This window comes from Spea bombifrons, chromosome 1 (assembly GCF_027358695.1).
Source record: "Spea bombifrons isolate aSpeBom1 chromosome 1, aSpeBom1.2.pri, whole genome shotgun sequence".
In the NCBI taxonomy this organism is placed as follows: Eukaryota; Metazoa; Chordata; class Amphibia; order Anura; family Pelobatidae; genus Spea; species Spea bombifrons.
In genome coordinates, this window is record NC_071087.1 from 59,401,198 (window position 1) to 59,425,645 (window position 24,448).

Here is a 24,448-nt window from a genome sequence, read left to right on the forward strand (position 1 = left end):
CGTAAGGGAATCGTTAATTTCTAGCGATAATTTGTTTTCCCTTAGTCCTAACGGCAGCACACTAATATCCCTCCCTCTTATATTTTTTATTATTCTTGTTATAGCACACTGTGGTTAGGGGTGGAGTTCCCTTTATGGGGGGGGTAAAGGGGGTTAATTGTTTATTTAATTGTGTAAATCATTAATTGTTCACAGGGGCAGTAATACCCCTCTTGTGCTGCCGTTAGTACTAAGGGAAAACAAATTATCGTTAGAAATTAACGATTCTTGGATCAAACAAAATATACAAGATAAATATTCTACTTTTGTTCGCAAGAACATTACCTCAGCCAAAACAGCAAATATTCCAATAGTGTTCACAGTAGAGACAAAAACCTGATAATCAAATATGCCCTTAGGGCCAGCAGAGTCAATGAAGGCTCCATAGGGAATGAAGAACATAACCAAGGAGGTATATATTCCATAGATGGCGTAAAGCAGGATTCTCTTGCCACGGCGTCGGTCTCTTTGACCTTCAATGTATAATTCTGGGTGCAGAAGGCTAGTCTTGATGTCCACATCCTATACACAGATATACAAAACAACCAAGCTAAATTGAATAAATGTGTAACTTGTATTATATTCCCAGGCCAGTTAATTTTCTAAGTATAAGAATATAATTGTATTTATATTTTCCTTCCTGAATACATCAAGTAACCTGAAGATATCATTCCCTCCATACCTTAACATGGATGATCAGAAGAGGGTAAGGCAATCCCCTCAGGGTTCTCAGGGAACTCTTAGTTTGAACATACCTTATCCATTAATCCAATATAAAGTGATCCAGCCAAAGTATAGAAGATGGCGTTGAAAAGCAGGAACCAGGTATCCCACATTGACTGGAAGAATGAAATTGCATTAATATTGTGCTAAGCCTGAAAATATTAAGGAGTGTCTGATTAGTGAATTATGCCCAGCTACATAAAAAGTTTGCCATTCCCATTCAATAGAGTCAGATACACTTGTCCAGTTGGGTCATGTGCATCTTCTTCAATAGCTAGTAAATAAATAGATAATTTTGACTTGGCTGAACTCTTAGTTATGTGAATCCATTTATTGGTGTATTTCATTGTTCTATAGGACTCCTATCAAACCTACCAGAGCAGTAAATCCATTGTAGAACGCAAACCAGAAATTGGACATCAGGCTGGCAAATGTCTTGTAGATGTAATAACTTAAATACTTTGTCAGGCGAAAATAAGACAAACGTCCATGCACAAAGAGCAATCGCCGAAGAAAGGAGAATTGGGCCAAGGAATAGTCACTGGCAAGAGCAGCCTGTGGACCCTCATTTCCATAGATTCCCACCCCGATGTGAGCAGCTGAAACAAAGAACATTTAATGTCAAACTGACTGATTTAAAATACTTTTCATTATTGTAGATTAAGTAAAAAATGAAATTGTGAACAAATGAATGTGAACAAAAGAAGATGATGTTCTCAGCTGTGTTTTTCTCTTTGATGCTACCCTAGGCCTGACCCAGGGCAGTGATTCCAGCCATCTCCTCTGTGGCTGTCATCTTCACTTCAGGGTGCTGAATCAGATATCTCCCCTGTAATGGCGCATTGAGCAGCAGCATACCAGGGGACCTGATAACTTGAAATCTGCCCCCCGATTCTACAACAGGGTGCTGCTGGCCCCTGGACCTGCCACCATACGTCTTGGCCAGGATATGTCACTGAATGTTCTAATCCGGTCTGTGCAAAATACATTTATAGAAAGGGCACATGACCCAGTTGTTGTATAGATGTAGCATACAGTGTTTGTTACTGTAAACACCACAGTAATTATGTGTTTAATTTCAACTATAAACACCTTCAGGTGATAGTGAAAAATCTTTAAAATGATTCCACTCTGAGTACAATTTTTCCCCTGTCCTTGACATCAGGGCTGCCTTGAACTTTTAGATGCAGTCTAAAGAAGCCTCTGGGAATGTACTTAGAAGTAGTTTAAGTAATAATGTAGGCTAAAGTAGCCTTTGGGGCTGGCACCTATATTTTTGCCATGCCTTGATGTGGCCAGTTTAAAAGACACTTACCTTAAACATTAGCAAGCCTTACAGTACACCTCTATAGGGACATTAGGTTGCATCAAAATGCCTGTGTGTATGGATACTTAGTAACCTATCCACCAGAAAGCTGGCCAATACCTACTCCTGGTGATATGTGTTTCCTTCCTGCAAACCATCATGCACATTCAGGCCTGGTGATACCATATCATACCAATTCATACCCAGTCCAACCATGTATACATTTGCACTTTACCTCCAACCCCCCGCAGTGTAACACCAACCACAGAGATTCGATTCAAATGTTATACTGATCTTCACCTTCTTTAGATATATACAGCACTTCTTCCATTCTACCTAACAATAAGTACCGGTATATATAGAGACATTTTTTGTGGTTTCTTACTTTTAATCATGTTAACATCATTTCCACCATCTCCTATGCTAAGAGTGGTGACGTTCAGATTACGTTTCACCAGCTGAACGATACCAGCTTTCTGTTTGGGTGTTACTCTACAACAGATGACAGATCGGCACCGGCTTGCCAATTCCACCAGGGCCCTCCCTTTAAGGTTCCGATTTGCATTTATATCTTTCCTTTTTAGAGCCAACCACAGCTTCTTCCACAAGGTGACTGTAGGCTCCTCATCACAAGAATCCAACAGTTTACTCTGTAAAAGAGACATTTTTGTTGTTGTAATCAGTGATATAAGGTACTGGGAAAATGGATGTAGCAAAAAACTATGATACTCTGAGTAAGAAAATGTTAAAAACAACGTTTTTTGCTGTGCAACAGTTGGAGTCCCCAAGTTGACTCATGAAGGAGTCATCACAAGTTTGTGTTATAAAACAAAGTACCATGCCAGGACTTCTTTAAGTCTTCTTTTAATTTACGTAGGTACATTGGCAAAACTGGAGCACATCATGCAAATTATTCTCCCATTTCCCATGATTATGTATTTTTGAAGATTATAGAAAGGTCTGCAACAGGGCAGACATTCCTCCTGAAATAAGCCATATGGCCAATGCATTAAGCAAATTAGAAGAATGATGAAAGGCATGGCAGCTGTAGTATAATGCTGATAAATGTAAAATGCACTTGGAACTTAAACAGCCAATGACAAAATATAGCATTGAGGGTACTGCCCTGTCAGTGACATCAACTAATTAAAAGGTAAGCAGACAAGGCAATAAAGCATTGTAAAAAGCAAACAGGCTGCCAATTTGTATTGCTGAGGCATTGGTAGAAGAAAGAGGAAGTGGTTATGGCACATAACAGATGTCTGGTCAAACTCCTGTTAGAGTATTGTGTACAGTATTGGAGATCCTATTTCCAAAAGGATATTGAGATTCTGGGTAAGGTTCAGAGGAGGGCTACAAAATGTTGAATGGATTACAGGATAAAAATAAGTAGGAAAGTTTAAAGGATCTTAATATGTATAGTTTGGATAGAGAAGGGAGAGAGTAGATTTGATCATTTAAATACATAAAGGCAATTTAACAAAGTACAATTGGTTGATGCCAGAGGAGGCCCCTGCAGGCGACCAATAGAGTTGTTTGCACGGCCCTTTAACTCCTGGCGAACCTATGGATTTCTGCTCCCGTTAACCCCCACGGTACTGCGTAGATAAGGTAGGCTAGATGGAGAAGGGACCAGGGAGATTAGTAAACGAAGATGAAGACGAATACGAAGATTCTTTGTGTTGCGTGTCTTCGTCTACGTTTTGCCGCCGCCATGTTAGTTTATTTGGTATTCGGGTTGAACAACGAAAACGCACCCTTCGAGTTTGTTTTCATGTTCGCCCAAATATGAATGTACAAGTCTAGTTTAAACATACATTTAGAGGATAGGTAGCAATAAGGGATGAATGTAATTCTGCAAAATAATTTTATGTCTAGTAACATATCTAGATGTTAAACCAGGGCTTGACAAATTTATTGTGAATCTAGGCGCCAGGTAAAAAAGTTAGGAGCCAGGATTTTTTTAAACTAACAGTTGGTCAGGAGTGATCTGATCATCATCAGGCCACTTACTAAACTCACAGCATTTGACCTGGAAGCACCCTGGACTTTCAGGTCAGTGCTGTTTTTTTTTTTTTAATATTTTTTTTTTAACCTTTTCAATGCTGATGTTCCACTGGAGCACAGCATTGACTGATATTTAGTCCCCACAAGCTTGTGGGGACAAATGTTAACCCCTGCAATGCCACGAATGTGTCATACACAATTGTGGCATTGAAGGGGTTAACACTGCACTGTCGCTCTCAGGGAGCGATCAGGCAGCAGGGCAGTGTTGGGGCTGCTCTCCACACTCATGGGGAGACCAAAGAACCCTCTCCCCTGTCCCTGAAGCTGCCTCTGGCACCTGGGACTCAAATTGCTGGTCTATAGACCAGCCATTGCAGGGGGAGTCTCTCTGATGACTACTGTAGGCTTCCATGTCTACAGGAATCATCAAAGGGCTTGTGGGGGCTCGTTTTTGCTGTTGCTGGTCTGCCTGGGCTTCCAGGCAGACCACCAGCAGCAGAGCCCCTTACAAAACAGGAATTAACCCCTAAATGCCGCGATCGCGGCATTGAAGGGGTTAACGCTGCACTGTCGCTCTCATGGAGCGATCAGGCAGCTGGGGGGTGTTGTGTCAGGAAACCACACTTGTGTGGGGACCCAATCAACACACAACTCCCTTCCCTGATGCTGCCTGTGGCAGCTGAAAACGCGATTGCTGGTTTTGCAGCAACCGCGTTTTCAGCCTACAGGCTCACTCCGTGGGAGTGATCTCAGGCTCGGGGGCGGGCTCGGAGTGGCTGTGGTGTCTGCCCAGACTCCTGGGCCAATAGCAGCAGCAGCGCCCCGTGTGGTGACTCAGCCTCTTACATCCACAATTTTTTCTGGATGTAAGAGGCTGACAAAACCTAGGCGCCAGGACAAAATTCTCTGTCGCCATGGCGACCTGGCGCCTGGGATTTGTCAAGCCCTGTGTTAAACTATATAGTATAACGTATAACGTACTTTATCCGTTGTCTTTCCAGCTTTGATACATTCTTAACATTTTCACAGCTGACCTTTATATTAAACTCTGCTTATTATTTTATTTACCAAGTGGTCTCCAGTAAGGAGGAGTGCTTTTTTGTCCCAAGAACTTCCAGTGTTCAGAAAATCTATTCCTCTCCACCTCATCTGGCCATCTTCTCCAATCTCCAGCAAGTTGTCCATATGAGACCTTACACAAAACAATAAGTGATTTTTATCTTTCTATAGCAGAAATACTAATGCAATGGGCACTTCTTATTGATAAATGTAGCTAGTGCATATTTGAGTGCTGCATTCATAAGTGTGGAAGCAAGTTCATAGTGAATTGCTTTTTCCATCTCTAATCTTCATTGTATTCTATTTTAGCTCTGCTTTAGGCAAGACTTTACCGTGGATCTCCCACTTACTGATTTTGTTATCAATGGAGGAAAGACATACAAAGAGAAATACATTTATGAATTTCACAGATTTATAAAGATTTTTCACTGGGAAAACCCTAATAAAATGCGAATTAGGTGTGTTTTTGGGATAAAAATAGTATCTTTTTACATGTTCCTCCCACCCATTCATAAAATCCCTTAATGCTGCTTGCAGGGGAGTAACTAGAAACCACAGGGCCCTAGTGCAAAAATGGCCCTGGGGCTCCCGACTTCACCAACATTTCCCACAGTGACACCTTTGACCTAAACAGCTTGTGAGCACCACCTTTGCCCCAAACAACTTTTGAGTGTCTTTGCCCCAAGCAGCTTATCAGTGTCATCCTAACCCCCAAACATCTTTGCCCCAGTTTCTCAGTTCCATCATTGCCCTCAAACAACATTGCCACTTGCCCCCCTTAGAACATACACAAACAAAGGTGTCTTTTTATGAGCAAGTCCTGAAATTAGCACTGTATCTTCCCAAAACTCCTGGCATGGAAAAAGTTTAAATACTACCCATCTGGTGTCAATATGGTTTGATGGGGTAAATTGAATTTGCTGGGCTCAAAGATGTCCCAAAGAGGACATGGGCTCATACTGATGTCACAATGAACCATATGGCCTTTTAGCCCAAACATAACCTGAAAAACCCATGCATGGGGGTATCACTGTACTCAGAAGATGTTGCTGAACATATATTATGGTGTTGTTTTGAAGTGAGGTATACCAAGAGCTGTACAAAATAAATTACTACCACAAAGTTTGACACTTTGTGAAAGACTGGTAGTAAAATTAGTGCATGGAAAGTTTTTAACTACCAGCATTTAAAATACCTTGTGGTATCTAGTTTTAAAAAAATATATGATTTTATGGGGCCAGTTTAAAAGATGTCCCAAATAGGACACGGGGACCAGATTTTTTTTTTTTAATTGCTCCATAACTTGCAAACAGAACCAAAAAACATAAAAACATTGGGTATTTCTAAACTCAGGACAAATATTAGACTCTATTTAGTAGATTTTTTCCATTAGGTTTTATAGATGACTTACATATTTTTCAAGTAAAAGTTCGGGGGGTGAAGCCATGACAAACATTTAGTATTAGGGTGGATGAAGGTGAAGTTTAAGTCTGTGGATGGCAGAGATTCAGAGAAATGGCCCTCTGAAGTGGATTGTGAGAACGGCAAACAGACTGGCAGTTGGAATAAAGGAGTTACTTAAATAAAAGAAATAGACATACGCTAGATGCAGGTGTTGTATACATTTCATATCTTGTTATAGATTGTTTCATAGCAAGACAGAGCTCAAAAGTTTGCATAAAATGTCTTTTATTAAAGGCTAGTGAAGACATTTATTCTTTTTAACCCCTTAATGACAAAGCCCGTACATGTACGGGCTCAAAATGCATTGTTTTCAATGGGTTTAGGGACCGCCCATTGTCCTTAAGGGGTTAACAGATATCACCCAAATGGCCTTGATCGAAAGTTTACATACCCTTGAATGTTTGGCCTTGTTACAGACACACAAGGTGACACCTGTGGCTTTTTAAATTGCAAATAGTGTCTGTGTATAAATAGTCAGTGTCAGCTCTTCTGTGTATGCACTGAACAGGCTAGATACTGACAAAAGACCTGCATAACAAGGTAATGGAACTTTATGAAGAAGGAAAAGGATATAAAAGTGTATCCAAAGAGATTTCCGCCGTAACTGCCAGAAGCATTGTTCAAGATACAAAGAAAAAGCTGTGCATGGGACGCTCTTGGACTTTCCAGCACAATAATTACCCTAATCAGAAGGCCAAGTTGACCCTCCAGTGGTTAAAGCAGAAAGAGGTGCACGCTCTGGAGCGGTCATCTCCTGACCTTAATATCATCGAGCGACTGTGGGAAGATCTCAAACGTGCGGTTCATGCAAGACGCCCAAAGACTTTGCATGACCTGGAGGCATTTTGCCATGACAAATGGACAGATATACCAGCTGCAAAGTTTTGGGGCCTCATTGACAACTATGAGTGGTGTCTCCAGCTTTCATATTTAGGGGGGGCACATGGGGGGACAGGGACCAAAGAAGAGGGAGCAATTATAAAACGCCACATATACACTATCTATCTATCTATCTTTCTATCTATATGCGTTAGACATACATAATATGTACTTATCTCTTTGAAGGAAAGTCCTTGATTGAAATATGATTTCAAAATAACAGCTGAACTGGCAGTTATTTTTCATTCTTTAATATTAGACCCTGCTGCCTATATATATATTAATATTAGACCCTGCTGCCGATATATATTAATATTATCCCCTGCTGCCAATATATATAAATATTAGATAAATATTTGCCCCTGCTGCCAATATATATAAATATTAGAAAAAAAAATTGGATCCTACCCGAGCATTTTCTTGATGTCATATTCAGGCACTCAACATGAAATGCCGAGACCAAGCCAGAAGCCTCGCAGAGGAGAGGCGTCTCTCTCTCTCCTTCGGCAGCACCAAAAAACCAAATGTGGTTTCAATTGGGGGGGGCACACGGGGGGGCACAGCATGATGTAGGGGGCCATGGCCCCCTCTGCCCCCCCCTGCCGACGCCACTGACAACTATTAAAAAAAACTGCACACATGGGCATAGGAACCAGGCGGGATGCGGGGACAGATCCCCCAGAAAATCATGAGCAGGGATCCGATAATGAAGAAATCCCCCCAGGGGATCAGCAGCTCCAGCCTGCCCCCTTAATCTCAACGGCATACAGGCAGAGGAGAGAGAGCGGCGGCGAGCGGTTGCTCATGAAAGAGTTTTCAGCAACCTCTCGACGCCCCACTGTCTCCTCTGCTCCACATGCCACCCGCCTTCGCACTGCCCTGACTGCAGTTGTGGGAGCGCAAGGTGTCTATCTCGGTGCCTGTGTTTCATGCTAAGCGCCGGAATATGATGTTATACTCTGGGGCTCAGCAGTGAAGCCATGCACACGGCAGCAGAGCAGCGAGGAGGAGGCCTTGCGCTCCCACCACAAGACTTCAGCAAGGTAAGTGAACTACAAAGGGGCAGAACGGGAGTAGATAGTGAGATGGAGTAGATAGTGAGAAGGAGTGAGACATAGTGAGAAGTAAGGAGAGAGAATGAAAGAATTGTGTGAATCAGTAAGAGAATGAATGAATTAATGTGTGGATGAATTGTATGAATGAGTGAGAGAATGAATTAATGTGAGGATGAATTGCTTGAATGATAATCTGGGTGCTGGTCAGGTTCTATGTGGGGAATGTGGATGCCAGGGCTAGCCTTTGGGGTGTGCAAGCTATGATCTTTGCCTGTAATTTAGGGGGTTTTAGCTATACCTTTAATGCAGAGTTTACATGTGATTTCTAGTTTATTTATGCAAGCAAAGCTGAATTCGTGTGTTATTCTGTTGATCTGTATCTGTTATGCTATGTTTCCATACATTATTTATGTATACCTGCAAATACAGGGTTTGTATGTCTTATTCAGTTGAGTTATACTTGCAGTGCTGTTTCCATGTTTTGTTTATTGGATCTATACCCTCAGTGCTGAGCTTACATGAGACTTCCAGTTGATCTATACCTGCAAATGTGTGTTATTCTGTTGATCTATATCTGCTATGCTATGTTTCCATACATTGTTATTTTATACCTGCAAATCCAAGATTTGTATGTTGGATTCTGTTTATTTGATCTATATCTTCAATCCTGAGTTCACATGTGAATTTCAAATGATCTAGCTGGGTTTGTGTGTTAATGTGTTGATCTATACCTGCTATGCTATGTTTCCATACATTATTTATGTATACCTGCAAATATAGGGTTTGTATGTCTTATTCAATTGAGCTATACATGCAAGTGCTGTTTACATTATGTTGTTTATTTGATCTATACCTGAACTTCACATAGGAACAAAAGAGAACATTTGGAAACCCATGTCTGCCTTGAAATGTATGCCTGGGAGAGACCTTGTTAACGCAGTATAACTATATTGTGTCTTGTTGCTGTGGTCAGTCTTGCCATGGTGTGTGACTTTTGAGGTTAAATTGTCTTCAGCAACCTAACTTTGGTAGTGAGTTTGGCTGTTCCTCACCCAGTTTTATTCCTCCTACAGAGCTGTTTCTGTTCAAGGTAATGATTGTGTTTCAACCTACATACTAAATTGCTGATCATAGTACCTGTTTGGTATAATTGTTTAATCACACCTAATTATATAAGTCTACAGAAAACGTGTACCTAGAATAATTAATTATGTTTTGAAGGCAAAGGGAGGTCACACCAAACATTATTATATTATAATTATACATTATTAACATATCTATTTTTGAAAGCATTTTTTTCACATCTGCCTAAAACACGTGCACAGCACTGATGAAGCCTACATCAGACACAGATGCAGGGGGCAAAATCAGAGAGACTGTGGAAGGGAGAGTTTGAGAAGTTTCCCTGTTCTCCCAGAGCCTGGCTTAGCTGGGTCTGACAGATAAACATAGTTAGTGTGTGTTTAGATTGGTCAGTCTGGGACAGCAAAATATAGCCAAAAAGGGTTCTGATGGGGTTCTATTTTTTTTGGGGGGGGGTACTTTGTTTTGTGCACCAGCACAAGTAAATCACAGTTCACTGCAAATCAGTTTTTCTGGGCCTTGTTGCCCTAGAGGGCTGTGCTTAAGATCTCTAAAAGTGACATTTATGACCCTCATGTTACAGGGTTTGTCACAATATATAACTAGAATATGCTTTTGGGGGGGGGCTGAAATTGGAATGAAGAATAGCATTGATAACTGTGCAAGGATGACATGGAAAATCATGAAGCATTGTTTTAACCTTACTGAGTGGGTGGATGTGTAAGTGGGACAGCTTACCAACAGAAGTGGTAGTGGTTAACGCAGTAACAGAAATTAAACATGTATTTTCCTAGTATGTATACCTGCATTCCAGAAATAAACCATCTGTTCTCCTGACTTTTGTGACCTCCACACCACTGACTTCTCTACATGACCCTTGGCACATTCAAACCAACTCATGCCCAAACGGTCAATTCCCTTTTGTCACTATTCCTCAAACAATTTAATAGATTGTACACCGACTGGAGAATTACCTTCTTTAACTTCTTTACATGATCCTTGATAACAGGTGTTCATGTCTTGCCAATTTTAATGTTATTTTTAATTGTCAATCCCCCTATTGTAAAAGTGCTATGGGTTCTATATAAAGAATGCATGTAACATAATGGCAAGACAGATAAGGAAGAAGTAATAGGCTTACAGTTACCTCGCCTATACCACAATATTTTTAGTTTTCTGGGATTAGTCTTCATTTATATACATGCTATTTTAATAATGTTATATTGCTAATATATTCAAATATCTAGCACTAACATGAAAGATAAATGGAACAAAATCTCTATACCGTATCTCACTTTCATCCATTATCTCCATATCATTGCTGAAGAGGTTACAGGAATATCCTATATTCACCGCTGTTTCTGTAAGAAATTATGATCAGTGTTTTAGGTTACAATTCATCTGTATCATGCACGTAGCTATTAGATAAAATAAAGGTACATTTGAAAATACATACCAAGAAGTTTTTATTTTCCGGGGAGGGATATGGATTAAGATGGGATGGTAATGTAAATACTTAATTTGCGCGTAGATAAATTCACATTTGAAAAAGTAGGCTAAAAAAGATAAAAGGTTTGTTTGCCGTCTACAGCATTTTTAGTCAATAAATTTAACTTTACCCTGCTTATCACCAGTCAGCATCCAAACCTTCATATTGCCCTCTCTCAGACACTTAATTGTCTCTGGTACGCCCTCTTGTAGCTTGTCTTCTATGCCTGTAGCACCCAGTAGCTGCAGAACAAAGGTTTGTTCAAATGAATAATACCAATCATATAAATAGTAAAATCCAGAGTTATCTGGATATTAGACATTTGCAAATGGGTCAAAAATAAATTTTTGGCCCATTCATTTTTGTACAATAAATTCCGTTGGCTGCCTGTTTCCGGATGAAAATTGGGGGCCATTTTAATTTCAGGAATTTGTCCAATGACCATATTTACTTTCACACTCTCATTTCTTTCACTCTCTCTCTTCCTGCCTTCTCTGCCGACCACTTATGTGTCTCACAGCTCTGCTTCCATGTCTTGCATTTTATTGTTCTCCTCTCTTCTGTCTTCTCTTTTCTCTCTTCATCTGCCTCTCCGTGGGCATAACCTCCTGGGGAACTTCCGCCAAAATGGCAGAGCTTCTGGTGACGTCCTGTCCCCCTCGAACCTCCAATACGGGGAGAGGATGTCACCAGAAGCACCTCCATTTTGGCACAAGTCTAAATTATTTTAAACAACTACTATTAAATTATATCTCTTTCCATAGAAGTTTAACCCCGGCAGAGTCCATGAAAATTAAAGGTATGCAAATTCCTACAAAGTTCACACTCTCATTCTTGTTCATTCTCTCTCTCTCTCTCTCTCTCTCTCACACGCTCTAAATGTTTCCCTACCTCCTCTGGCGACCACTTCTGCTTCTGTCGCTTTTTCTTGATCTTTATCGTCTATCTTTTATCTTCATGCACATCTTCGTGGACATAACCCAGAAGGAAATTCCTCCAATATGGTGGCACTTCCGGTGACATCTCATCCCCGATCCTCCAAATGGGGGAGAGGATGTCAATGAAAGTTGCGTCTTTTTGCCCTAACGTGAACTGTGGGTGATATGGCGATCCTCCTGTCGGGTTATGTCCGTGGAGATACAAAATAGCAGATAAAGATGCGGAAGTGGTCGGCAGAGAAGGTAGGCACACATTTAGAGAGAGTGAATGAAAGTGTGAGAGTTAATGAGAGCCCACAAATTTTGTTAAAAAATTCTGAGCTCTTTGCTTTTTTTTTCTTTTGGTTCGCTGAATTTACCAAAATTCAGTAAATCTGCAATTTGTATGAATAGGAATGCACAAGTCTACTATATAGTCTGCAATTTTGTGTAAAATATGGCAGGAAACCATGCAAATGAAGTTACATAATATAAAGAACAGCAAATTGATTTTTTTTTTTAATAATGGGCTTCCCTTGTATGCTTCAAATCTCTCATGGGCTGGTTGGGAAATCTGCCTTGAATCCAACTTATTTATGTAATCTTTGTAGAGCTCTCATATATTTTCTGCACTACATACGGTTCAATGCAGGATATAATACCATATTGTGGGGATCTGCTCCAATAAAGTGCCCAGGGTAGGAGAAGGACACCCACAACACAAAACAATAGCTGATGTTACCTCCAGGTTATTTTCCATAATATTGTACACTTCTTCCAGACATGCCTCCCTATCTTGCAGTGTGATAGAAGCTTCTTGGTGCTTTAACTTCCACTGTTCGTAGACAGGCTCTTCTACCTCCTTGTAAGCCAGGCATAGTGTTCTCAATGTATCTTCTGAAAAAATCTAAAGGAGGAATGTGAAATAGTTCTTACGTAACATATTATATCAAACCATGCAAGATTAAGCAGTAGCGTACCGAGCGGGGGGTGGCGGTCCGCCCCGGGTGCCGCTCGTCAGGGGGGTGCCACGGGCTAGGGTGACCACATGTCCGGATCCCAGGCAGCATTGTCACTTTTTTGTTTACACAGAGGAGAGAGAGGGGCGCCGATGCTGCTGGGGATAGGGGACATGTGGTCACCCTAGCCCGTGGCAACGCCCCCCGCTAACTGCATCACGGTGCCGGCATGTCATGCTGAGCGCCGAAATATGACTTCATATTTCGGCGCTCAGCAGTGAAGCAGCGGCAGAGCAGGAAGACGGAGGCGTCGTGCTCCCACCGCAGGACTTCTGAATGGTAAGTCCAAAACCTTTAACTACAAAGGGGGAGAGGGTAGATAGTGGGGAGGGGGGTAGATAGTGGATAGGGAGGGGGGGAGAGGGGGTAGATAGTGGGGGGGTAGATAGTGAGGAAGGAGGGAGAGGGGTAGATAGTGAGGAGGGAGGGGGGTAGATAGTGAGGAGGAAGGGAGAGGGGGTAGATAGTGAGACGGGGAAGATAGGTAGATAGTGGGAATGAGTGAGAGAATTAATGAATGTGTGGATGAATTGTCTGAATAAGGGAGATAATTAATGAGTTTGTGAGAATGCATTAATGAATGTGTAAATTTGTGTGAATGAGAGACAGAATAAATGATTGTGTGAATTATGTGAATGAAAGTGTGAATTAGTGAGTGACTGTTAAAGTGTTTGTGTGTATGATAGATGTATAATTGATGTAGAGCAGGATGTTTGAGCCTTGGGGACCAAGATGACACAGGCAGGGTGTTTATGGGACAAAGGTGGCACAGACTGGGCTGTTTGGAGACAAAGTTGACTCATGCTGGGCTGTTTGGGGACAAAGATGGTAAATCCTATGTGTGTAATCTGGGTGCTGGTCAGGTTCTATGTGGGCAGTGTGGACGCCAGAGCTGGCTTTGGGTTGTGCAACCTATCATCTATGCCTGTAGTTTTATCTCTTGCTATGTTTCCATACATTATTATTGTATACCTGCAAATACGGGATTTGTATGTCTGATTCTATGCCTCTAGTGCTGAGTTCACATGTGAACAATAATAATAACAATATGTATATATATATGATTGCTAACAGCAATCACACTCCTATCATGCCAAGTCAGCTAGTACATGCTGGAATCTGGGTATGCCTGGGATCTGGGTATGACAGGAGTGTGATTGCTATTAACAATCATATATATATATATATTTATATATATATATATATATATATATATATATATATATATAATATATTAATATTGTTATTGCATTTTTTTGTCCTATTTTGCTATGTTACTAAATAAAAGTGTGAGATTTTTTATGGTGGGGGGTCATATTTGGTTTCAGACAGGTAAATGCTGGATTTTCGGTTTCAGTCCAGAATTTTCGTTTCGGTGCATAGGGGTTATGCTGCACTATTATCAGTGTCTGGCTCAATGTATAGTGATAGGGATTACGCTGTACTACCGTCAATGTCTACCTCAGTATATAGTGATAGGTGTTATGCTCTACCACAGTCAATGTCTGCCTCAGTATATAATGATAACAGTAATGCTGTACCACCTTCAATGTCTGCGCCAGTATATAACGATAGAAGCTATGCAGTTTTAAAGTGTGTGTGGGGGGGTGCCACATACAGGATCCGCCTCAGGTGCAAAATACTCTAGGTACGCCCCTGAGATTAAGTGATACAATACAGTTTTTTTTTTGGTTGTGCTGCAAATTTAACACTTCTCCACAGTTTAGTAAGGCTAGAGTTCCTGAATTATTTGACACAGCAGTCAAATAAACTAAAAACTAAACTAAAAGTTTATTTTCTGTGAAAAAGAAATTGTCGGAAGTTGTAGAAGAAAGAGTGAAACTTATGAATATGAACTATAAAATGTATATAATGCAGAACTAATTGCTAAACACGTGTCAGTCTGATTACATTCTTGTTTGTGTCCTATTTCTCTGGTATTTAGGGGGCACAAGTTTAATGATTCCAGTAGTAAAGGGTCTACACTACTTTACCTGATATTAGTATATTACTACTTACATTCAGGGCATCCACAAGGCTATCAGATGAACAATTGGTATGCAATCGCTGTAGAACAACATTGTCTGCACCCTTAGTATATAGTTTTATCCTGCCTTCTTGATCACGGACTGTTAAAAAAACATAACCTTAATGCAACTGGCAAATTAGTATCATTAGCACCAAATGAACTATTATCAATGTATTTTAACAATCACTTTAAATGCTTTAGCATTTTATGGATCACCTATATTGTTTTCTAACTATTGGTAAATACAATTTAATAACTATATTTTGTTAAATTATTTTAAATAAAAAACAGCTCTCTCTATTTACTACTCCTTTGATCCAGTATGCACCTACCTAAAATGGACATCCTCTTGCGCACACTGTTAAAGTCCATGACTGCTAAAAGATCATAAGTTCTTATTATTCCTAGTTCACTGATCGTAATTGTATTTTGACTGCGTGAGAGGAATACATATCCAAAATTCCTAGCAGCCGTTACAAGGGCCTCCTCATCAGGGGAAGCAGCCATATAAGTCATGTTTCCTAAAAATAAACATTAAAATATATGAAGTGCGCAATATTAATCAATAAGATCACAACATTGACATCAGACATGAGAGCACATTATGACGGAAGAAAATGTAGATGTTATCTAACTTCTAAAATAACTACTTACCTTCCTTCTCATCCACCATAACAGTATGGCAAATGGCTATGAGCCTGAAGAATTCCCGTATAAAAGGATCTTCATCTTTACACACTTCATCTACTAGAGACTGATCATAGAATCGGAATTTCGTATCTGCATATTTATTCCAAGCAAAACTCACCGCCTGTTACAAAAGTGAAGAATGTGTAGATTTGATGTAACTATAATTTCTCCAGGGTTATCATAAACACAAAGTATTAAAATACACGCACCAGTGGTTTCTTATGGCCTCTTGCAAGCGTGTCATTTAATGCCAAGTTGTTAGTATCTGTATTTACCTTTCAAATTATAGGTTTAAAAGGTATGTATGCGATTATATTTGCAAGCAGTGGACAGGGCAGGACACCTCTCCTTGTGTCTAGAGATGTATACGGTTCTCTAGGTGGCATTGCAATACATTGGCATACATATGACGCTCATCCAGAAAGCTTATTGGCAGGAAGGGTTTGCAAGAGGTCTGCAATTGCCCCTCAGCAACCACCCAAATTTAGGATTTAAGTCCATTTTCATCTACCAAAGGTAACCACCAAATATATTCAGCATTTACACCATAACTGGGTTATTTTTGTCCTCCTATGCAGTTCTAGATAGTTAATGTATGTTACCAGGATGACATATTGTTCATTGTGTGTTGTATTTCAAATGTTCTTTTTCCCACTCAATTACCATGCCAATAGGCTAGGCTTGCCCCCTGGGCTGAAAGTTGCATTTTAACTTTTAACAAAGTAGAAATACAGACACATGAAAAATGGCAGCATAAGGGGTCAGCTTCACAGAGTATGACATTCGAAGTTTTTGGTCATATCTTGGGAAATTTGTTGGCTTGTTCTGGATAGTGCTTTGCAAACAGTTTGATGCTGAAGTGTATTCAGCTACTTGTACCATACCTTATAGTTTCCCTCTGTATCTGATGTTGTGCCTAAAATGTAAACAATAACAAAACCTAAATATGTTTTAATTCACTCCATGAAAAATGTAGCTTTTCAGAGCTTTTTGGCAGAGAATGGGAGTTCTTAATCATAAATATTCTTAATTAAATACAATGTGCCGATGAAGCTACGCAACACACCATGTAGTAAATACTAAAATAGAGTCATGATGAAACAATAATCTCCAAGTTAAATAGACGGTGATAAATATAGCTGTGCAGTGCATTAAACAACCGGCCCCTGGTATGGAAAATATATGGAAACACAAATCCTGTTGTGTAACACCTATATGGTATGAATGTATTATCATTTATTGATTTACGTAGCATCATCATGTTCTGCATAAACGGATTAAAACATAATCATCAAAAGCAAAGCTCATTATAGGTAATATATGTCTCGATCAACCTGAAATACGCCTAGGCCAACCTGGGGTGTGAGACCTACTACTTATATAAACAAATAGGAAATAGAGAACTTGGTAGAGACCAAATGAGTATTAAGTACTTGTCAACAGAAGTAAACTCCAAAATCTCAGTAATTTTGGAAAGACCCAAACTGTTTCTATAATCCAAGTAGAAAAAAAAATATTATTAATATTATTATCATGAATAATAATAACAGTGCATATGTATGTGCTGTTACATCAAAACTTGTAAAGAAAGCACACATTTTATTCACATAATTTACCAAATATTTTCTTTGCAATGCAGCATTTCTTGAAGGTCATGACGTTCTGAGTGAGAGTTCCAGTTTTGTCAGTGAAGATATACTCTACCTGCCCCAGCAGGTCATTAAGACGAGCAGCTCTTGCATGAGCAGGGACATCAGTCATGGCATAGTACATTCCTATGTCATTGTTGATGAAATTATTGTGGACAGTATGAATAATTTCCAGCCTACAACATGAACATATCTTAATTTAGTACTTCACACCTTATACATTTTAGAAACGTACATAAATATATATACATGTAAAGATGTAATATATATGTAAATGTTTTCAAAAACATGCACTCACGAGATGTAAAGGATAAAAGGTACCAAGGTGCTTGTCAAAACCATATAGCCCCAAAATAATAAGAACCCAAAGAAAATTGATGATATCTGAGGATGACCAGGAATATAATTGTGCTTCTCTAAATATTTGTGATCCCAGACTCCAGCCAGAATACCCATAACAGATGACATAATGATCACCGTCACAGCAGTCTGTAAACCATAACAAAATAGAAATGGAATGAGTGATGATGATTAACTCTCAAAATTCAAAATACAATAAGAATAAATGAAGAGTCCTTACACAGAAGACAATTTTATTGATGAGGAATTCTAGTTTGGTCTTCTTTAATGTCACTTTGCCAGAATTCTTCATTATTTTGGTATCAAACCCTGGAGAAGAAATGATGGTCACATCATGGTCACCACGATATTATATCACCACTTAAATACAGTCTTGGTCATCATCTTTTAAAAATAATTGGTAAGTAGAACAAAAAAAACTTAACATTAAAGTCACCTGGAATCAGAACATGTCTTATAGCAAACATGTATGCTCATTTGACAATTTAAACTCAAAAAAGGTTATTAGGTAGGCATCCATAAGATCAGGGTTTATACTAAATATACCCTGATTTATAGACTTTGCCCAATATATGGCTGAAGATCAGGTTGAATGAATCTCCGATTCAGATTTAGGTACCTTGTGAGCTACTCAATAAGATTTTCTGGTTGTGTCAATATTCTTAGGTCCAGCACAGGAGAGGGCTCACACGTTTTGGCCAGAGGTGTAAGGGGGCAAGTGAAGCTGGACCCCCCTGTAACTTACATATGCACTAGAACAATCATTCCCACACCAACGCACCGTCACTCTAAGCACACATTTTACAAGTTTGCCTTACCACGATGGTTGCCATTAAAAACACGTCTTTGGTGTCAGACACTCCAATCATCTCTTAAAAAGGCTCCAAGGGGATGTCCATCAGGTTGTTCAAGACCAAGTTTAGGTACTGGGAGACGAGCTAGGCTTTAGCTGAAAAGAAGCTTGCAGAAAGCAACTAATGGATGATACAGGGCTAGTCTTGCATATTTGAACACATCAAGGGCTACCAACATAACCTTCAATAAATATAGTCCCAGTCAAAACAATTCTGTGGAAAATCCAATTTTTTTAAAAATTGCCTCAGAAGGAGTGAGACCTGAATCCAAATACTAGATAGAGAAAACCTTCCAGAGCTTGCAGTATGTTTAGGTTGAGAAAAGTCTTGCGTCCATCAAGCTCAGCCTTTTTCCTATTCCTTGTTTACCGCTGTCAGCAATTTTGAATTGTGCTTTCAATGGGGAAAGAATTCCTTATATGTATGGATTTATTTCTCATTTGCACCACAATTTATGAGATAAAATATAAAAAAAGTCATGTTTTTAATATTTTTTCATACTAAATTGTGGATTATATAGATGAATATGGTTTAAAAAGGAAGCTCTACTCGTCCTGAAAAAATAAATAAATAATTTGTGTGGATTTGTTCAATGAGAAACAGGGAAATTATGGATGAACAAGAACATAGCAGAAATAATGAAAATGATGTCATCCATAAGGGCAAAACTGCCTTTGTATTTAGAAGTTAACATACGTAGATGAAAATGTAAACCAGTTGGGGATAAGCTTGAAAAATAGGGCTAAATATTTGTTAGCTAAGATAAATATGCAATATTATAAAATGATATACCGTATTGGCTCGATTATAGGCCACACCCAATTATAGGCTGCACCCTAAAAGTTTAGTGCTATTTTAAAGAAAAATTGCTTTTTAAACAAAAAATACACATTTGTGGAAAGGTAAAACAGTATTTTATCTAATGAACAGGAAACTGCATGTCCCGGGTGCCGGGCGATAAGAATTGCACATCCTTGAGCTAAACCTGGATTATAGGCCGCATCCCCACTTTAAAGACTCAAAGTGGGGGAAAAAAGGCAAATATTCTGGCAAATACGGTGACTGCAGGTATATGTTTGATCAAACAATAAATCTGACGTTAATGTTTTGCAGAAAAAAGTCATTATAGATTGTAATTTATGTATTTTATCAACCCTAATTACTAATTAAAGGTCTCTTGCACCAGGGGTGTAACTAGAAACCACAGGGCCCTGGTGTGAAAATTTCCCCATCCCCCCAACTTCACCAAGCAACATGTCCCACAGGGCCAACTTTGCCCTAAACAACTTGTGAGCACCACATTTGCCCCAAACAGCTTGTGACTGATTTTGCCTCCAAGTAGCTTATCAGTGCCATCCTAACCGAACAGCCTGTTTGTCATAATTACTCACCCACACTCCATCTCTCTCCCCACTTACAAATACATGCACACAAAATTACAGATCCATGCTCACACACACACAATGACACATTCATGCTCACATACATACATAAATACAAACAAACTTACTTTTCATCGCTCAACCTGCCACCGCTCCTGCAGCTTGCTCTCCAACTGCTTACACACTGTGCAGACAGCCTCTGTTTCACTGCAGGGTCACGTGACATCACGTGACCCTGAGATGCTCCTGTCTCGGTTCAAAATAGTTTAGAACTATTTTGAATCGGTATGAGACAGGAACAAGGGGTCACAGGGGTCGCACCCTACAGTTACACCACTGCCTTGCACTTCATCTCATGAAAATTTAGAGTAAAACAGGATGAGCAGCGACAAAAAAGTTACAGTGTGCGGCAGCTGGCTGGATACATGAAAGCTTAAATATGTCATTTGAGCCATTTAGTCATCCTCAGCTTGGCCCTGGGTTAAAAAGAACCAGTAGTATATTGTAGGAAAATGTAATTTAACAGACAGTTGGTCTGGGTATATCAATCTCAAGTTTGTGACAAACATTTAGCAAGAAGAAATAATAATAGAAATAGTAAATCTTTACTGATCTGATATATCCAATAGATCTATAAATAATTTATAACTAGTCTACTTTTAATCACCTGCATAAATTACAAGGCCATAGCATTTTTCTGTGTTACGGATTCTGTAGTCTCGTAGAAGTATGTTTTCATTAGTAAGGGGGTAAACTTGGCCTTTCCATTCCAGGTTACCAACAAACTGATGCAGCCGAATATTTGGTGCCTCGCATGTGACCAAACCTGCAATGCAATTTATCAGATATATAAAACCTAATACACACTGGTAACGATCTCAATCACACATGGCCAGAAATGTTACTCACCATCAAACTCGGACAATGCTGTTTCTGTCTGTAGGGCACAGTGTGTAACCATCAAGGACTGCCTGAGTTTAAGGTTAGTTTCTCTAATAAAATATAAAGTGAATGTTGTGAGATTTTTGTAATGTTAAAAAATAAAGTAAAAAACAATCAATGTAAGGGTACCAAAACACATAGTTTCACAACATGTTTCTAATAATAATAATAATCCAGCAGTGTTAGGTTTTATGGGGTTTGAAGTCAAACAAAAATGAAGTGGATATATAGATTGGGCACATTAACAACTCTTGGCCAACTTATGGGTTTCAGAGGAAAGGATTTTGTAACTAGCGGGATGTTCCAAAACACACAAAAGAAATGGGTTGATACATAATTATTAGATTAAAGAAGCAAACGCGAATTCAAAAGTAAGCCCGGACAAAGATAGCAAATTGAAGATGGATGAGAAAAGATAAGCTAGAAGATGTGAAAAAGAGTGGGAGTAAAAGTGGGCCCACGTAACTCAGACAACAATTCAGAGCTTTTTACTTCATTTTCACCCGATTCATGGGGGGTCTGGCCTCGTTTTCCGTGGCTTTGTACGAATCGCTGAATTTACCACAATTTCTAGTTATCCTTTATGCTATCCCCTCTAACCCATCCTATCTTGTCCCAAGGCTAACTCACATCTTCAATCTTTACCTCTCTACTGAATCCTTCCCATCCTGTCTCAAGCATGCTACCATAGCTTCAAAACGCCCTCCCTGAACCCCAGCAATCTGTCAGACTTCTACCCAACCTCTTCTCCTCAAACCCCTCACAACCTTGGCTTCTGTGAAACTGCTCTATACTAGTTCACATCCTATCTTTCTGATGAAACCTTCACTGTCTGCCTTTCTAGTAACTCTTCCTTTCAGCTTCTCCTCCCAGCTAATGTACCCCAAGGCTCAGTATTTGTACTTGTTCATACCCTCTTTATCTCACAACTTTACTACTGTCACTATCTTAGCTGGTCTCTCAATACACATCTTGCCCCCTTAGAGTCCATCATGAATGCGGCCAGCAGACGTATCTTTCTTACCCTTCGCTTTACTAAAACCTCTCCCCTCTATCAATCTCTACACTGTTTGCCCATACACTTCAAGATTCAAGTTAAACTACTCACTCTCACTTTCATAGCCCTTCATAGCAGTTCCCCCACTTACAACTCCTCACTAATCTTGAAATGTACTCCTACTTGGTCTCTCTGCTTATCTGCAATGATCTCCGATGCATGCCTAAAAGGTTTCTCAAGGGTTACCCTCAACCTCTGGAATGCCTTTCCCTTGCCTATCCAACTCATCTGGTGCCTTATCTTTGCCCCCAAATAGCACACATAAGGAATATGAGTTTCTCAGGTCCAACACCCTCTAAGCAATGTATTGTTTTATATAATGCATGTGACACATTAAAATAATAATCAATTACTATGCTGCGTAGTTTTGATTTATATAGATCTTTAAATTAAGATTTCATGTTTTTTTTTGTTTTATTGATATGGAGATATTTTGTGTTTGAAATCATATATATGAACAATAATTGATTAACATTCAAAAATAGTTTGACATGAAAACTGTAGACTGGAATGTTTTACATTTTGGAATTAAATAAGAGTTAAAATTTAAATACCAAGTATTATTTTTTTCTAGTTTTAGTGAATTGTTTTGTATCCCCACAGCTGTCACAATGAGACAAAATCCTGGTAATTAATAGACCCTAGGGCCCCAGAACATTTTGGAAAACAGCAATACGCCTGCACTTCCACCTTTGTGTTCTCTATTTCACAGACACCTGTAAGTGACTTGGCAACAATCAAACCATCCTCAGCAGTCACTGGTGCCAGATTAGGACCCCCAGGGCGCTTTAGGAGTGTGCTCCTGCATCCCAGCTATAGTAGCCTGTACAATGTAGCTACTGCTACACAGCTTCTGGCAGTGCAGATTATCAATTTGTGAGCTGAGCCACCTCAGAATTCAAGGGCCCCTAGGCATGTGCCAAATGGATAATCTGCCATTGATACCCTTTCTGTTACAATCCCTCTCAATCTCCCATTAGACTATAACATCTTTCTTCCCCTTCTTTATCAGTATATCTCATGACAGAGAGAGAATCAAGTGTACCACCAAGGCAACAAACTTGATCTGTTGAGTTAATTGAGGAATTCCGAAGATTGCTTGACATATCAAGAATTGTGGACGATGGATGAATTACCAGAAGCTCAGTCTTGCCATGACATGATTCCAGAAAAACAGTAAGGCAAGTTATAAAAAAAACAAGTTAGAAGTGTGGTGAAAACCCTTCCCTACACGCAGGGCACGATTTTAATGGATTTAATCAATTCTTGTGGGGGCAGGAAGGGGGAAAGTGCAACTGCATACATGGTTGGCTCATGTGGGCCATGTTTCCAGCCATGCATTACATACAGTACATGCTTGGCACTGAAAGGTTTAATGATGAGAAGATTGTTAATAATTTAGATGAGGAAGAGCATTGCAGGCAAAAACAACATAACTGCAAAGAGTAGCTTGCAAAGACAATTGAATGAACACATCATCTTTTTATTTCAAGATACATACCATATTTCACATATTGCGGACCCAAAGAGGTAATGTGCTGCTTTGCTTTACATGAGATGTATAACTCAGTAACCAAGTCCTTTCTATGGGTTCATACATCCCACATACTGCATTTTAAATGTTTCCCACTCAAAAGCATGTGAAATGTAAAGTATATGTGTCCAGAGCAGTAGCTAGCTCCTTTTGCGTCCAAGGCAAGAATGGAAAACTGTGCCCCCCCAGCTATTTTTACAGAGGTTATTTTATTTACACTGCCCTTACACACACTTGCCCATTAACACGCATATATATATATGCATACACTGCCCTTACACACGACTGCCCACAAACACACACATATACACATACACTGCCCTTACACACACCTGCCCATTAATACGCATATACACATACACTGCCCTTACACACGACTCCCCACAAACACACACATGCCTCTCTCGCCTCACCCTTCCTACGGCCCTGTATGTGTCCTTGAAAAATTGGCTTCAGTGGCCACCCTATAAAACAGTAGACTTAACCATAACCCATGTTATCAATAAACCTTACCCATCAATGCCTGTGGTTTCCACATAACAATAGCTGTTTGGCTCTGTACTGGATAAAAGGACCATGTCTGCCTGTTAAAAAAGGCAGACACTTAATTATTACGACCCCACACCTCCCTGAATTTTGAGAATGCAAGGTAAAGGTCAGTGACTCAATTAACATTAAAGGCTTTTACCTGGTCAGATTGCTACATGGAAATTTCATGAATTCAAGATTTGTACACCAATTAACTCTATCCAGACTCTTCATATATTCTTCTGAATGATATGCAGCCATGTAAATGAAAGAATTGAATATCACTGGTATCCAGTACTTACTGGCACAAAGTCATCTTTCTGCAAGCATACTATTTCACCCAACCGAATATCTTTCCACTTCTTGTTCTTTAAACTGAGGAG

The 24,448-nt window shown here is 39.6% G+C and overlaps 1 pseudogene; it reads right to left on the reverse strand.

The window, feature by feature from the left end:
- Positions 1-223: 223 nt before the first annotated feature.
- LOC128490402 (phospholipid-transporting ATPase IK-like) overlaps positions 224-24,448 on the reverse strand; it is a 40,539-nt pseudogene continuing 16,314 nt past the window's right edge.